We start from the raw sequence: 13,705 nt of genomic DNA, 5'->3' as shown, positions 1-13,705 counted from the left end.
TTAGTTTTCAGGACTAACATCTACAAAGAGAATGTAGGGGGGCAAAGCCTCTGGACGGACTTAAGAAAAGAAGATCTATTAGATCAACATTTTTTTACTATCATGCTCTAGCAGTTCTTCCTTAAAAAGCAATTATTTGTGTATTACCATACAAAAAAAAGGTTGCATAGGGAATTACTGTTTCTGTAAGTGGCATAAAAAGCAAATATGAATAATAATAAATACATTTTTCACTACCATAAGTGTAGTACTTGGCTCAAAATCCCACACAGACACCCTCCCCATGTACATAAAGATTCAAAGCTTCTACTGCATAACCTGGATGTTTTTCAGTTTTACTTCATGCTACTCTGGCAATCTAGTCTTAAATTTTTAGAGCAAAGTGAGACATGAGCTTTGTGATGTGCTTGAAAAATAGCTGCACATAGCTCTGAATTAAAATTTCAGAGATAACACTTCAGATTCAGAAACAATGCTATTTTCTCATTAAGTCAAAACCCATGAGCTTAACTTCAAAGAAATCCAGTGTGCTTTACTAATGAAGGTGTGATAAGGTAATGCAAATTATGTTCCCAATGAACACAATGCAATATAACTTGGATCACTTGGAAACAGAGAATCTATCTCGCAACAACAACTTTCAAGAAATTATTAAGCAAATTTTCCAAGGTAAGTGTGTGCAAAGAATTATTCATTCATTTAAAAACTGATTAGAATGATATACTGAAAGAAGTAAGTCAACGGGCATCACTGGAGTGATAGCATGCAACAAATATTGTCTGGAGACCACTCTCTCATTTAAGTCATGACATGTTCTGATAGCAATCTGAATTAAAAAGAAATTTCGCAGCAAGTATCAAACTCATTAGCAAGCACAGTTCACAGTCAGTTGGAAGAATAACAAAAGTATAGACAAGTAATACAAAGCATTTTCACTGATTTAAGAAACAGTAGATTCTTTTTTTAAGTTCTGTTAAAATGCAGAAAGGTTAAACTGGAGCACGTCTTAAAATTGTGCTTAGAATGGATAACTGTAACAGCACTAAGAAAAAATATTTTTATTTAGTTATTGTATGCTTGCTCATATTCTAAATCAGCAAGAAAGGTAACAACAATAAAAATCTTTTTTATATCCCTAGAGGGTTCAGCGCCTTGCAATACCTTAGAAATAAGTACTTTTCTCAAAGCAGCCATCATAAGTAAGCAATGAAAGAGTTGGTAGGAGTCAGGAAAAACAAACAAACAGAAAAAAACAAAAACAAAAACAAAAACCCAAAGCATTATAATACTGATGAAACTTTATACGACAGATAGAACAGAACAGAACCCCCTAAAAATATAATTAAAGAGGATATCAGTGATGTCCCTGCTCACTTGTTACTGTTGGAGCAGACTTAAGCTGCAAAATTAAACCAATACTGAAAAATCAAAAAAAAATAGTTCAAAAGAACAGATGAGGTGATTATATATACTTGATTTTTTAAGATGAAGATCAGTTGCAATGTTAATAGTTATGATCTCTCCGCAACACAGTCTGCTGAACACCTGGAACCTGGAAAGTCTGTCATATGCCTGTCACACACAAATGTAGCTTTATGGCTATCCATGACACATGAAGAATTCTTAGGCAGTAAGATAAACTAATCACAACTTCAACACTGTAAATTCTCAAGCTGAAATCAAGCGCCTGAGTTTACTCTGGCAGACCTAACATGAACACTGGTCTTCCCACCACAAAAAAATAAAAATAAAATAAAATAAAAATTAAAATAAAAAAAAAAGAACAGAAAACACGTTGTAAATGGGGAACAAAAGGAAGCGGAAAATTAGGATCACTGAGGGAAAAAAGCAAGCTGTACCTTGAAGAGATTTCACCTCATACTATAATGATAGGCATCAATCTCCAGACAGTGATCAGTAAAATTAATTACCAATTAGAAATATAGCAAAGGAGAAAATCAAGGATTAAGTGAAAAACAGAAATGAGTACTTGTTTGTTATACAGAGAATATTGATCAACTAATGCAAAGCTGCATCTATGCAACGGCACTATGGGAACTCATTTTATGTGGTTGGGAGATACAGACACTTTTTAAAGCAGAAATCTATAACGCAGAATATCCACAGAAATTATTTATTAACATAACCAGAATCATGACTAGTAATTCCAGAACAAACTTCTTTAGGTTAAAGACTCAGTTTTGCATCACCTCAGGCAGTCTGTAGTGTCCAACAATGGGGTCACCATGGGTTGAGAGTATCTTTCAAACTTGCAAGGATAACACATCCCACAGTCAAAACATTTCTTTGATCTCTTCCTTAGTCTCAGAAATTTAATAGAAGGATGTAGAAAATGTAGAAAGAGATCACAAGCTCCTGTCCCTGGGGGTTGTTCCTTGAAAAAGCCCTCAAATTGACTTTCTGTGGAATGGAAGTGGGGGCACCTTGAATACTTCAGAGACTGGATTGTGACTGATTTCCTTCACAAAATACAACAAACAAACAAACAAATATCCCACTCGAAATTCAGGAAACAAATATGTGTTAAGGTATGTTGGGTCAGAAATTACATTCTTCCGCAGAGAAAAAATCCTCAACATTTTGCAGGACAAATCTCAGGATAGAACTTGAAAAAAGAGTAAGGATTAATCAGAAGTATTACATGAGGATATAAAGTGAATGTGAAACAAGATTTTGTGACAGAACTATCAAGCAAGATGTTCCAACTTAGCCACAAGACAAGGGAAGTTGACAGAACAATTAATTTCTGTGCAAACTGTGCACAAGGGATAGGAAGATTGGTGTCACCCCTACAGATGCTATATTAAAAAACAATAGAAAATCTCCAGTTGTTACTGTTCCATAAACAGAATCATAATTTCAGTGCATGTTTAATTAAATCAATGAAATGATTTTTTTTCTTTTTTTCCATGGGAGGAATGTTTATTTGCATTAATAATGAAAACACAAAAAGATTGTCTTGCTTAACGTGGTAATTACTGTACTTCACTTTAATACTGTAAAGTAAAAGACATATTTTGGGAAAAAATTTTAAAAGGCTAATTTCAGCTTCTGCTGTTCTCAATAGACTTCAAATGATTTTGAAAAAAAGTATGATCCTAGGTAGGCAATAGCATAAAATCACGTTATGAGTCATTAGCATGTAACTCTGAATATTTAAGATGGAAACCAATCATGAATGCAAGTCTTAACACAGTCATCAGTCCAACCCTATATCAAGTTTGACAACATAAAAACCAGACACTCAGACATTCTCTTTTTACAGCACTCTGAAATACTCTTGCAAGGCTTTAATTATTCTGTTCGCCAAAAAGTGCAAAGCAGGTTACAACAAATGGCAACAAAGAGTTCCTTCTACGGACAGGACACACAATGCTATAAACCTACAGTGATCTGAAAAGGTTAAAATTACATGATTTGTTAAAACTTTTATTTATTGTGGCCACTGGATTTTGAATTAAGCCATGTGTGTAAGGTTCTCTCCCATATGTGCAACATTTTATGTACATCTGTATTTCTTATTTTTATTGCGAAGATGTAGTTTTGAAATTGCTTCACCCTGTAGGAATTGTTTTAATGCCGATAACTCCTATTTCCCCCCCCATCTTTACTGATACTCAGCCATCCCACTCCAAGTTACAGCTTAAATCTAACCCACATAAAAGTTGATACAACACTACTTAGCTAGTAAGCATGACCTCTTCTCATTTTTTGAGCAGATAGGCTGATATTCAGATACATACTTAATAGAACAATACCTTGGCTTCTAAAACTGCTTGTATTCAGATCTAGGTCTGTCCTGTTACTAAGAGAGAGAAAACATATGGGAAATAAAACAATGAAGTTTAATCTATTTTCTGTTTAGATGCTGCGTGCTGAGTGGATAATATTAAGTAACTTTGATTCAAAAATAGTTAAATTTTGCAAAAATGTTTGGAAGTTGTTAACATTCAAAAAACATCAACAAATCTCATATCAGTTTTATTAAGGAGGTTTAATGAGGATTTGATGATCGTTTACCAACATAAAGAGGCAAAGGACACTCCAAACAAGTGGCAGTAACATAACTCCTCAGGTTCTTTCATCCTAAATTTGTGCTAAATATGATTCTCCAGGGGAAGCACAATTTCAAAATTAATGTCCACCACCTCTCAGGCAGTCTGTTCCAGTGCCTGACCACTCCTTCAGAGATTAAATTCTTCCTAGCATCCAACCTGAACCTCCCCTAGCACAGCTTGAGGACATTCTGTCATCCTATCACTAGTTACACAGCAGAAGTCAACCCCCTCCTCGCCACAAACTCCCTTCAGGGATTGGCAGAGTGATAAAGTCACCCCTGAGCCTCCTCTTTTCCGGACTGAGCAATCCCAGCTCCCTCAGCTGTTCCTCATAAGACTTGTGCTCCAGACCCCTCACAGTTTCATTGCCATTCTCTTAACACACTCCATGGCCTCAGTGTCTTTCTTATAGTGAGGGGCCCAAAACTGAACACGGTACTCGAGGTGCAGCCTCATCAGTGCTGAATACAGAGGGATAAGCACTTCCCTGCATCTGTTGGCAACTCTATTTTGTATACTATTTAAGCTAACTTCAGATGTGAATCCATGGCACTGCATATGCCTAAGGACCTCATCAAGTCTCAAAATCATGTACAAAATTTAGATTAGTTCATTACACTACAAGGCTTCATTTAAAAATATTTCTAAACATTCCCACTGGAATTCATACGAGTTACAGCAAACTCTCCCACAACAGTTACGTTACAGTTCACTGCTGTAACCACTCGGTTTTATATTCTGACACAAAATTAAGACATACTTATTGTACTTACTAAATGCAGACACAACAAACAAATAAATAAATAAACAAATAAAAATTCTGCATTTTTCCACATTGATTTGGCTTATTTAAATTCTAATCTTCCATTTTGTATGTCCTCTCATCTACATTAATTATAACATAAGACCATAATAAATTGCTGTGAAAGCAAAGGCATCAGACTCAAGTTTATATGCTGAATCTAGTAGTTGATACTGTGCTAAAAACAACTGTGACTAGCTGTTGCAGGACACACACATTCAGAGAGTCACAGCTGCAGTGCTGCAAATGACCACACAACTCATTTATCATTTCTGTCTGTAAAGAAGTTGTTGAAGGTTGTCCAGTGCTTTTCCTGAAAGTTGACTCAGTAAAACTCCTGCAATGGAGATTAAATAGAAATTGAAAAGAATTTTTTTTTTCAGTTTCTTGGGAACTTTGTTTTCTTCTTTTTCTGTTATATGGAGCTTTTCATAGGACACTGATTCAGCTCTGTTGAGGTTAGCAATGTTCAAAAGTTATTATCACGGAGCTGGCTGCAAGTCTGTACAGATGGGCTATCTCACTCCACAGCAGTCACAGTTCTTCCAAGGCCAAGCAGAGAGGCATCTGGACACAGCAAGCCAGAAGACAATTAATTTCTATGACCCCTAGGTTTTGCCAATAAATAATTTCTCCTTATTTAAGAAGAAAAGGAGACACTCTGGCTTCATGTCCTCCCATGCAGAAGGTATCTGAATACACTAACCTATTTTCCAGCTTAAACTAGCACCTGAATCACATTTTTCTGGTAAATGGATTAAGATGAATTTACATCACTTCTTGTCTGTTTACTATTTACATGGCAAATACTGCCATATTTGCAATGTTGTCTTCCTGTTACCTAGTCCTCTAATAGCTGCACTGTGGCACTCTCTCCTACTAAGCAAAATGAGAGCTCTTGAAGATGCAAAGCAAATTACACAGACAAAAATATTTTAAAAGAAAGAGTTAAATAATTCAGTTGGAAAAAATATATATCTTCATCTGCTCCAGCCACTACTTTATGCACAAACCTCTTAAAGTGTTTGTGATTACTATGCCATGCATAAACATATCCTCTTTATAGAGAGGTGATTCAAACTCATAAATAGTACATGCAATTTATAGACCAGTATAAGATGCACGTGAAAGAAAAAACTGAGCATCCCCCTAGGTAATCTCCATCACAGACCACAGATGAATGCATACAGAAAACTTTCCCACAGCAGAACAATTATGTCTTTTGAATGCAACATTTTAATTGTAGAACTACATTTCTGAAGAGGTTTAACAAGTTTTGCATATTTACACCTACTACTTTTCTTCAGTTACACAATTTAGGGTTCAAAAGGTAATTACTAAAAGTATTGATCAGCTGCTATTTCTTCAGTGATTCTTTCAAATGCTGGAAGTAACTAGAAATGAGTGTAAATGTAGTCAGTATTTATCAGCTTGCCAACATCTTCATCAAAAATCCTTTTCTGCAAAAGCATTCTGTATGATGAAAACAGCATGGCTTACAAAATTAATTTATTACCTAACACTGTCAAATATCAAAATGTACACATGCAAATCAATAAATATTTTTCATGTATCAAACGTATTTAATACCATCACCTGAATTTGCAAATCTAAACAGTCTAAGGTGTACACACAATGCATCCTGGATTTATATATGTACTAATATGCTACCACAACAAATACTTAGGTATCTTAACATATGTTTGGGTAAGCTTAAAATTGGAAGAGCAAATTAAAACTGAGACTTAATCGATGAATCAAATTAATAGTATTAAGGAAACATGAATTAAAATAATTATTTAAAAAAACAAATTAGACCTTTCCATTCCATTTTGACTTCTGATCCTGATGTTAAAACACAATTACAATATTTATACAGGAAAAAACCACCAAGTGCTTTCAGGTTCTGTTTTTAAATACTATAGTAATAACAGTATCACAATAATTAAAACAAAGCATTGAAAAATCATAAAATGTTAAATAGATATTTTAAAAGTACTCATTTCCAATACCTAGTGATTATTATAATTCCTTCCTTTTAACCTCACTACAGATGTTATATCATTACTTCCAAAGAACTACCCTCAAGAGAAGGAAGAAAAAGATAAGAAATACCATCTTGCTAGACTAAAGAAACTGGGAATTCAATGCACATTACTTACTCCCATTCTATTGACTATGAATATTCCAATTTGGATTTTGCAGAAGAAAACTGCAGATAAGACTTGCCAGCAAAAGGAAAGCTCAGCCACTAGAACATAAATAAAGTAGCATCTCAAATAACTTTGCTGATTGTGTTCAGTAAAAAGTTAAGGCAGCTTCTACAACAAGTATAATAATAATAAGTATTTTTTACACTTTAAAAAAGGAGCATACATTCTCTATTCAGAAATGACAGCAAAAATTACTCCTCCAAACACTTGGGCTGAAGCCGAACACTACATTGTTGTGACAAAAGCATGCAGAGTGTGTGAATGCACAGAGTGCCCACTATGGCCACACATTTATTTACTTCCCAGGCTGTGTTCTTGTTCCTCGTGCATATCTACAAGAATGGAAAAACAGCAGGACAGACAGAAAAAAGACCACTCACAAAGTGTTTCTTGACCTCCAGAGAAAACATAAAACGTATTACTAAGAATCAAATTCTGTAAGAACAGATGTGCTAATGCACGTCCTGCTTAAAAGGGAGAGTATGCAGAACTGTACCACACTGTAGCTATAGTGTATGTGTATATGTATACAGGAAACAATTTCTGTTTTACTACAAAGCATAGTGTTAACACACCATGCATAAACATTCCAAGTCTCTAACTCAAACACACTATCTAATCCTCATCAAGGAAGATTGCTTCTGTAAAATGAGCAATGTGAACCGTCGACAAATACCCCCATGGGCTTTTTTATCACTATTTTACCACACATCTCAAAGAGATTTTTAAAAACAGTTCCATATTTCTCATTTCTGTGCTACCTCTAATTAGTTTATACACATACTATAATGTGGCCTAGAGTCCTCTAACCTGACTGTTACTCTTGTTCTTCACAGAACAGTTCTAGTGTCACACACTAATGGACTACTGTCCATTCTCATTTAAAACAGTATTCACTTAGTTGGGAGCAATTGGATGGAAAAAGTATGCACAAGGATAAGTGTAATAGTGTAAAACCATGTATTCATGTTTGAAAAGAATAATTTGTGGCAATAAAAAGCTTGCCTTTTATATTAACTTAAATCTAGAATAAAAATACTGGACAGACTTTACTCCCAACTCATCTTGTGGGTACATGACTAAGTAAAAACGTTAAGTAACAGTTTTATGAGAACATTCATCAAATTTCAGATAACCCATTACACTGTTATTTCCATATTCTTTAGGCTAAATAGTATCCTATTTAATAAGATGGAAAACAGTGCCTCCGGGGGGAGACATTTTATAGTCACACTATTTCAAGGCAAAGGCTTTTGTTACTCTTTGCAATTCTAAGAAAAAGACCTTAATTTCCAGTGATCACTGTCATTTAAACTTTTCTATGCCATATATGTTTTCGAAGACTTCTCTCAAGATAGAATTAACTTAGGCAAAGCAGGTTTTTTTATTCAGTCACAGACACAGATTAATTTATTAATTTCCTTATTTATACATGCATGTAAGAAACTGAAGATCGTAAAGTGAACTTGACATACGTTTATGCTGTTCAGTAAAGATGAGCTACACCTCACTCAAATTTTCCCCCCAATATGCCTATTATAAAGTTTTAAATGTAACAAATAGAATACATCTAAAGCGATCTCCACATTATCCCAGTTTCAGGAGCAACAAGTCCAGCAAATGACGTTTTCCCTCAGCAGTGTCACAGAAAGAGTCTAACAGTCACTATTTACAAAGCATATGAGAACCAGAAGTGAAATAAGAACCATGTGCTTCCTGCAGCTGCAGTTCTGACATACAAACAGAATAACTAAGAGGCTATAATCCTCCAATATCCTTAATACATTTGGCAAGAAAAATGATGCTAGAAATTGGTGGTTAGCAATTTATAAAGAGGCAATAGATATAATCAAATTGTGGCAGCAAGAGCTCTAGTGGTCTCTCTCTGAGTTGGCTGAAGACTGATTAAACAGTATAAAGAACAGTGAAGATAAAATATACATAAGATACACACTCATAAGCAACCTTCCTTTATCCCCCTTCAGAAAGCATTTTCAGTGTATTTCCTTGATAGGAAAAGGATGTAGTAGCAATTATTAAGGAAAGGGAAAGAAGTGCTGTACAAGCCAAAACTGAAGGATTGCCTTCGTGAATAATAATCATTTTAGATGGAAAAGACCTGTAAGAAAATCAAGTTCAATTGTTAATCCAGCACTGTTGAGTCCACCACTAAACCACATCTCTAAGCACTAAATCCAAATGCTTCTTAAATACCTTCAGGGACAGTGATTCCACTACTTCCTTGGGCAGCCTGTTCCAGTGCTTAACCATACCTTACAAGAATAAATTCTTCTCAGTACTGAATTTAAATCTTCACTGGTGCACTGTGAGACCACTGCCTCACATTCTAACACTTGTCAACTGAGAAAGGAGACCAGCACACTCCTCACTGCAGCCTCCTGTGCTGCAGTTGCAGAGAGTGATGAGGCCTTCTCTCAGCCTCCTTTTCTCCAGACAGCTTCAGTTCCCTCAGTCACTCCTTGTACGCCTTGTTTTCTCATCCCTTCCCCAGGCTCACTGCTCTTCTCTGAACACATTTCAACAACTTCATCTTTTTGTAGTGAGGGGTCCAAAACTGAAGACAGTACTTGAAATGCAGCCACACCACTGCTGAATAGAAAGGGACGATCACCTACCTAGACCTGCTGACTACGCTATTCTATAAGGATGCTGTTGACCTCCTTGGTAGCCTGGGCACACTGCCAGCTCACATTCAGCCAGTACTCCATGTCCTTTTCCACACAGTACCTTCCCACACATTCTTCCCCATGTCTGTAACACTGCATGGGGTTTTGTGATCCAACTGAAGAACCCAGCGTTTAGTCATGTTGAACCTCACACAGTTGGCATTGACCCATTGACCCAGATTCCTCTGTAGAGCTTCCTACTGCCTAACTCTTAACTTAGTGTCAACTGCAAACTTACTGAAGAGGCACTCAATCCGTCATCCAGATTATTGATAAAGAAAATAAAGATAACTGGCCCCAGTACTGAGCCCTTGGGGACGACACTTGTGACTGTCCTCCATCTAGATTTAACAGGATTCACTACAGCAATTTGTGCCTAGCCATTCAGCCAATTTCTTAACCAGCTAAGCATTAGCTTGTATAAGCCATAAGCAGCCAGTTTCTCAAGAATGCTGTACAAAACAATGTCAAGAGCTTTACTAAAGCCTTGTTAGACAAACAGCCACAGCATTTCCCTCACCCACTAAGCAGGTCACCTTGTCATAGAAGGAGACCAGGTCAGTCAGGCAGAACATGCATTTACAAACCTATGTTGACTAGGCCTGACTACTTGCTTGTTCTATGTGTGCTGCATGATGGCACTCAAGATGATCTGCTCCATAACCTTCCTTGACACCAGACTTATAGGACTGTAGGTCCCTGGGTCCTTCCAGAGCTTCCTGTAGATGGTTATCACACTAGCAAGTCTCCAGCTGCCTGGTCAACCACCCAGTTAAACAAGCCTGCTGATGAATGACGGAAAGCAGCTCAGCAACCAATCACTTCCACCAGCTCCCTCAGTATGCTCAGGTGGATCCTGTCCTTCACTGACTAATGTTCATCTCTCCCCAGTCAGTGGCTGCTGCAGCAAAAAAACTGAGGAATGTCAGGGCAGGTCAAATGAGATGTCACTGCTGAATCCTCTAGAATTGTTAAAAGCAAAATTAAGAGATGGGCTACAAAGCTGTTGAAGCTACAGTTCATTGGCTCAGCTCCTTGTAAGGAAACATGGTAGCAGGGAGCCTTCCTGAGCACAGCTGTCTCCAAGTACCAGGAAACACCTTCTCTCATGTTGGACAGTAACTTGAGTTTCTTAAGACCTTCAACAAAAATCCATTATTTGACATACAACTAAGTTCTTAGTTTACATATAAGTCATCAATCTACTTCCAAATTTTCTGTTTGTTTTCCATGGCATTCATTTACTATGGCTCCTAACTGTGCACCTACATATGCTGAAAAAAATCAATTTTTCATTACCATTAAAAGTAAGTGAGACTAGGACAGGTTTGCTATTAGTTCTCCAAATCTAATGGAGTAGAAAGTGCAAAATAAAAGAGCATGCTCAGCCTGAAAAGGTTTTGACTCTTCCCTCCAGCAGCCCAAGTTTGCTGACTTTCTGATCACACTGGAAAGAGCAGCTATTTCCAGTATGAATTACGAGACAATCCCAAGTGGACAGAAGTATAATATTAATTATCGATTCCTGCTGCTATCTCAGAACATATACATGAGAAAGACTATGGTGCTAAACACTTTTCCTGAGTTTCTTGCTACTTTCCAAAATAAAGATATAGCATTTTCCCCTGCCTGTCAATCTTCATACTTTTTTTACCCACCCTCTCCAAACCTTTCATTTGTTTGGATTTTGCTTTTACTATTTTGTTGTCTTATGTCTACAAATTGTCAATGATAGGGAAAGATTAATAAAGGCTTTGATCAATATTGCAAGTACTTTATAAATCAGAAAGGTAAGAAAATGCAGGAAGGTCAATGACAGCAAACAATAAATTTGAAAACAAATTACTAGGCTATGGATTTTTAATGGGTATATATTCATATCGTCTCTGAATATTAAAGTAATTAAAGAATATGACATTTAGGTTCTTGAAATATATTCCAATTGTTTGCTTTTATAAGCAAAAGTAAATTTCACAGGATTACGTTTCAGAACTGAGATAATTAAAGCAGTCTTGCTTTTTGAAACTGAAAACATCATCTTTCAGAAATACAATTTATGATGAATATTTAAAGTTGAGACCGTTTGAAAAACAACACACACTTTGAAACAATAAAAATCCAGCTAAAAGATTGTTCATGTAAGACAAAGTTTGTCCCTGAATTAAATTTACCAAGCAGTAGCTCATAAAAATCTTTCTTTCCCAATATGTTTTGCAAATATACTGAAATTAATATATCATCCAAATTAGCATCTCCTCCATATCAACCAGTTTTGAGAACAGCCCCTCCACGAGTACCAACCAGAAAATACGTGGGAATACTGCAAGGAACCTCAAAGCAAAAGTCATAAAGGACTAACAGCTAAATTAATCAGCAGATTATCCTTTCTTTTACATTGTTGCCCTCTAGGATAGTTTACAAATGATAATTTCATTAATAAGATGTATATACATGTTACATCAGTAGATGAGCTACTGACTTAATGATTACACAACAGAATTTTTCTGAATGTTAGAATTTGCAGGTATTTAAGCACAGAAAGCATGGCAAATATATATACATACAAAGATATTTCTAAGCACAAATTATGGTTTCTCAAGTTCAATTTTTCAGCTTGGTGGGTTTCAGTTTCTAGTTTTATATTCTATACTATATAACAATATTTGTTATTGATCTGGGTACTAAAAAAAGAAAATTCACCAAGCTGGGTGGAGGGGGTCTGAAAACAGGTGCTGCATATCAAATGACAGTAACAGAATATCAGTTTTTGTTTCTAAAGGACAACTCTAGGGTCTTTGCCTGAAGAAAACCTCAAAGATAAAAAACAAAACAAAACAAAAATCCCACAATGAAGTGATGATAAAATTCACAATTTCAGTGTCGAGAATGTTCCATTCTTCTAGAAATAGAGTTCTAACAGAAAAATTGTTTTTGTGAACTCTACCTTGTCTATAATGCATTCTGTGCTTGGCAGGCTGTGAACAAATTCCCATCTTCACTAGGAGATACCTCTGCAATCAACTCTTGGCTCTCCAAAGGTAAGAAAACCTTTTGCAATTTTCTCTGGGAGAGAGAAAGCCCCAGAGTTCTTTGTCTGATGGAGAAAAGAAAGATTCAGGAGTCCCTAATGCCTCTGAGGTTCAAAAACCAAATAGACCGTATGGCTCATCTATTTCCCTCTTTGCTTCATTTTTAGTTGCCATATTTCATGTTTATTTGCTTAGATATCTGAAATCAAGTTATTAAACACTTAACTGATAACCATGTTATTCCTCAGAGTGTGGCCTTACTTCTTCAGCAGGTCAGCCTGTAGGATTATTGGTTTAATAGAGGTTTAAGGGAAGATACTATCAGGGTAAATGTCAAATTTTAGAAATGAAGGTGTCATTTGGAGTTTACTGATAAGACCCTGTACATTTTGTGTAGGAAATTTCTAAAATGGATTTATGACCCTAGGAATAGGGAAGAAGATACAGGGTATTCTACTTCTGTTTTATTTTTCATTTTTGACAAACAGAAGAAGGAAATGATCCCTTTTGACCATTGAAGTAGTACATATACTTATTTAATTTTAACTACTTGGCTGTAGGATCTGGAGGTGTCTGCAGCAATGTTAAGTCCTGGCCATCTTTGTGCTGAGATATTTAGGGGAATATCTATGTGGAATGTAAGGCAGCTGGCTGCTAGCATTGGAGGAGAGAATACAAATGAAGACACTACACTCTTATGCACAGAAGAAAAAATGTATTTGTTTTACAGATGTGCACATGTTCAAATATCCAAAACACTTTCTCCTCCTTCCATAGGTTCCCCTTCCTATGGCACTAAGAAATTTTCCATTTTAGTATTCAGAATCTATTTTCTAAGAAGAACAACTAGATAATTTGGTAGCTTCCTAATGAGCAGGATAAATAAAGTTTACTA

At 36.0% G+C, this 13,705-nt stretch overlaps 1 protein-coding gene across 1 annotated transcript in view; it reads right to left on the bottom strand.

The window, feature by feature from the left end:
- Nucleotides 1-13,705, bottom strand: part of CDKAL1 (CDK5 regulatory subunit associated protein 1 like 1) — a 335,413-nt gene that overhangs the window by 83,594 nt on the left and 238,114 nt on the right. The window lies entirely within an intron of this gene.

This window comes from Cyrtonyx montezumae, unplaced genomic scaffold (assembly GCF_038088225.1).
Source record: "Cyrtonyx montezumae isolate F1298 unplaced genomic scaffold, pur_monq_1.0 scaffold_8, whole genome shotgun sequence".
Lineage (NCBI taxonomy): Eukaryota > Metazoa > Chordata > Aves > Galliformes > Odontophoridae > Cyrtonyx > Cyrtonyx montezumae.
The sequence above is the reverse complement of the archived record's forward strand: the minus strand, read 5'-3'. Positions and strand labels throughout refer to the sequence as shown.